The sequence below is a fragment of the Arachis hypogaea genome, chromosome 2 (assembly GCF_003086295.3).
Source record: "Arachis hypogaea cultivar Tifrunner chromosome 2, arahy.Tifrunner.gnm2.J5K5, whole genome shotgun sequence".
In the NCBI taxonomy this organism is placed as follows: Eukaryota; Viridiplantae; Streptophyta; class Magnoliopsida; order Fabales; family Fabaceae; genus Arachis; species Arachis hypogaea.
In genome coordinates, this window is record NC_092037.1 from 29110044 (window position 1) to 29114610 (window position 4567).

At 35.1% G+C, this 4567-nt stretch overlaps 1 long non-coding RNA gene across 1 annotated transcript; it reads right to left on the reverse strand.

Annotated features, from left to right (window-relative positions):
- Positions 1 to 1130: 1130 nt before the first annotated feature.
- Positions 1131 to 2452, reverse strand: LOC112742116 (uncharacterized). Its single transcript, XR_003171882.3, has 2 exons — positions 2348 to 2452; positions 1131 to 1371 (listed from the first exon to the last, which is right to left on the reverse strand). It is a non-coding gene; the product is annotated as an uncharacterized lncRNA (long non-coding RNA).
- Between the last annotated feature and the right edge of the window lie 2115 nt (positions 2453 to 4567).

Sequence of the window (4567 nt, forward strand, 5' to 3'; positions counted from 1 at the left end):
GTAATCATCATGACTTCTAGAACATGATTAACACAGTAACTAATTAAATACTATAATCCATTCCTATATAGGGTTTGCTTGGCATAATCTTTCGATTATAATAAATGATTATTGAGCTTTTCTAGTAACAATCTACTGTGAGAACTTGGTTCCGTGACTCTTCTCAATTTTCACTCTTAATTTAACAGTGAATACTTTCTAACGAATATATATGATTTTTTGTTTCTTAGGGTTTTTTTTTCCTCATTGAACTAACCTAATTACCTAACCTAAGATAGATCTATGAAAATCATGTATTGGAAAAGGAAATACTGACCAATGATAGTAGTTAGACATCTGAATCAATATATAGTGATTAATGAATAATTAAATTATAAGTATACAGATTTTTTTATATAAGTAAATATATTAAAGTTGGAACTTATTAGTAGTAGATGATATATTTTGGGAATGGAGACAAAAGTCAAATACAATATTCCGAATTCATATGAGAATTATATAACTTACAGTAAAGTATTTGTTTTGTCTCTAATATTTGAGTTTAGTCTCAAAGTTGTATGTTGCTAATAATATTTAAATTATTTTATTTAAGTATATAACTTTTTAAAATCGTTTTAATGTTGTCTTTCGTTAATAATTTGTTAATAGAATTAATGGTAAGGCAATATTAAGATGATTATAAAACGTTAGAAATAAGGTTCTGAGAACCGGATTGGTCATCAAACCGCTCTAGTCACTGGTTCACTGGTTTATTGGTCCAACCAGTCCAACCGGTGGTTTAACCGGAAAAACTGTTTTAGAATAGAATAATAAATAAATTATATACATCCTAAAATATAATTATAGTCTAATATAAATCTTAAAATAAGATTAGTAACAATGGAATGTAAAGGGATCTGATGCTGTGGAACACTAGCAGCCACTGTTGCTACATTACCAGCTGAATTCCTGAATTGAATCGGAAAAATAAAGTGAACTTTCAAACAGGTCAACACTCTACAACACAAACTTCCCAATATAGAATAGTAATCACTAATTGGCCCAAGCGAGAAATATTGTAATTTGATTTTGGCATAGTTCCCATTTACATTCATAATTGTTCATGTTGAGAGTAAAGGGCACTATTAAAATTATCAAACATTTAACACCATAAGCATCTTAGTATTGACACAAAATGATTGCAGTCAGCACATTGAAATTTTGCTTATAGGTTCAATACAAGGTATGGAGTCATGAGACTCAGATGCCACAATAGTGGAAAATAATTCATAAAAGTAGAAAATAGGTTCAATACAAGATACATGATTAGATACAATTATTGGAGTAATTTCCCATGGAGCAGGTTTTTCATTTCATTTTATCCATTGATACCTGCAATAAATCGAAGGAGACAACAAACACAAAGAAAGCCATCACTTCAGCACCAAATTAAGCTTAAGGCCAAAATGGACAAACCCTACCAATGAATTACCATCTCCTTTAAACTAAAAGTCAACACAGCATAAGCAGGGTCTTCAGTAGTGGTTTCACTGAGACTATGATTAAATTGATTCAACAGTTATTATGAGATCATCTACAATCATATATACACTAGCTTAGTTTGAACACCCTAAGAGATTTTTGGGGAAAAAACCATTTTCAAGAGCTATGTCATAAATTTTTGTATTACAGGTTATTATTTCAAACACAAACTAACTTAATTAAGTAACCAGAGCAAAATTACAAAACAGAGCCAGCAACAGGCAACCAGCTAACAACGATTAGAAAACAGCAATTACACTAACATTGGTACATTATGAAACAGACCAGTAACCAGAGCAAAATTACAAAACAGAGCCAGCAACAAGCAACCAGCTAACAACAATTATAAAACAAACCAAAACATTAACCAATGCAATAATCACAAAACACTAAACCTTCACCCAGCAATTACAAACAAATCCAACAATTACAAACATTAGCATATTATAAAACATTCCAAAACACTAAACCTTCACCCAGCAAAACCAACAATTACAAAACAAACCAATCAGTGAATTTGAACAAAATAATTAAGAGCCATCAGCAATTAGTAATTACAAAACAGAGCCATCAGTAAATTTGAACAAAAATTTCAGAGCCATCACTATCCAACAATTACAAAACAGTAAAACACTAAAATAGACGAACAGAACCATCGAGCCATCAGTAAATTTGAAAAAAAATTTACAGCCATCACCAACAGGCAATTACAGAACATTACAAGAAAAATGGAACAAAAATTGAACAACAATTTCAGAACTTCAGACGAAGACGAAGACCGAACATTCAGAAATTAAAAGGAAGAAGCGGAGGCAAAGCCACTAACCTTCGATGGAGGAAGGGACGGCAATCGGCGAGACGAGGCGATAGGCGAGACGACGGCGAGCTGCTCCAAGCCACGAACAGAGAAGCCAGTGAAGATAAAGACGACGTGACGAGCTACCTGAGTTCCAGACACGGGGAAGAGGAAGAAGCGGCGACGCTGAGGACCTGGGAATGGCGGCGGCGCTGAGGACCTCGGGCACGACGGCGGCAATGAAGGGCTAGGGTTTTGCTTTGCATCAGAGGTCTCCAGGGAGTAAACGAATGATTTGGGGAAGAGGGGATGTATTGTTCATGCATGGTTTTGGCTTTTCTTTTTTTATTTCTTAAAACAAATAAACAAAACTACAAAACAGTGTCGTTTTATTCGAACCGGCCGGTCACCGGTCCGGCCCAACTGGCCGGTTTTTGACCGGTTCACCAATTTTCAAACGGTTTTCTATCAGACGGTTATTAGAGGAGGATCGGACCGCTTGTATTGCCGGTTCGTGGTTAAACCGGTCGAACCGGCCAGTCCGGTCCGGTTTTCAGAACCTTGGTTAGAAATTTAAGTAGAACGATTTAAATGTTAGGGACAACTTTAATTTTTAAGACTTACGCCAAACATTAAGGACAAAAACGATACTTTACTCTTGTTGATCAAAGAATTTCGACTGACTGAATCAACAGGAATGTCGATTGAAGGGATAAGAATCGACACAGAAAGTTTCGATTTGCCTAGACTTGTCAAAAAATGAGGTCAACAAGTTGAGTATCGAGATTGATAGTAATGAATTATACAGATGACAGTTACTTGGATTTGCATTTGACGAGAACATTTATTTTTGAACTCGTTGAGGGTGACACTTAGCAATATAGAATTTGTCAGCTTGTTCTATAAACTAAAAAGGTTCAGTAGCGTCAAAGGGTTGAAATTCGTCTTTAAAAAATACTCACGCACACTCACGTCTCAGCGACTTTCTGAGTCTGCTTCGAATTTCTTTTCTGTCCTTCCTCATCTTTTCGTTTCTTTTAAAATTTCTTGTAATTTTTCTTTTCTGCAATTTACTTTTTTCTTGCAAGTTTTTCTCCTTTATTCTTTAAAGTTCTGCATTGTTATTTTAAATTTAAAATCCTTGGACTATCTTAGAGGCATTTTACTATTTTCTTTAAATTTAAAGTTATTTACTCTATTTTTTCTAATGTCAAATTAAAGTGATTCAATTTCAGTTTACTTTGCAAGTTTTTCTTTTTTTTTACTTGTTCAAATATAATTTTTAGTGCAATTTTTGAAATTGGTATCCATAAAAAAGAAATAGGTTTTGCTCCCAAATCATAGATATCGAATTAATCTAGATTTATTAAAAATCTGCCTCTATAACACTAAAAGAAAGTACCGGAATAGCGACCGAAAAAATTGGTTGCTAATAGCGACCAATTTAGCGACCGATACAGAATTTCCAGGACCAAATGAATATTGGTCGCTAAATCGGTCGCTAAATTACATTCAGCGATCGATTTTAGCGACTAATGAATTTGGTCGCTAATAGCAACTATTCTTGTATGGATACCTGGAGGGGAGCTCGGTTATTGGGAATCGGCACCGAGTTGTTATCTTTGATGCTGATTTATGAAACTTGGGAAAATCCAAGCTTTCCGCCTAGGGAGATGTCCAATCGTGCGGAGTATGAACAAAAGCGGAGGGAGAGTGTACTTGTAAAGGCACTTCGAAGCTTAAGTTAGTATTGAGAATTCAACGTGTCTTTAGGATAGAAGATCATACCTTTTATAGGTGAGAGTACAGAGGTCGGTTACATTCCTGCTTTATTATCTGAATTACAGAGCAGTAATAAGGGTGTAATAGGTGATGATATTTGATCGGACATTTTGACTATAGAATGTAGTCTGTTAAGCTTGTGTAACGTGGAGTTATGACTCATGATGCCGAGTTATTACGTCAGATTTGTAACAGTCGGATCATAGCCCCTAAGCTTAGCTTGGGAATATGTTTAATGAAGCAGGTTGAGCTTTTAATGAGTTATAAGTCGGCTATTGAGTGAGGATGTAGCTCGGCGAGATTCGGTTGCCCTTGGAGCTCCCAGTTCAAGTTGCTTTATTAAACAGTTATTGTGACTAAGCTGTGATATGATTAGGACAGAGAAAGAAGTAAATACACGTTTAATGAACGTACGTGTTTCTAATGCAGGCTCGTGGTTTTTTATGTAACTGATGTGATAGGGGGCAG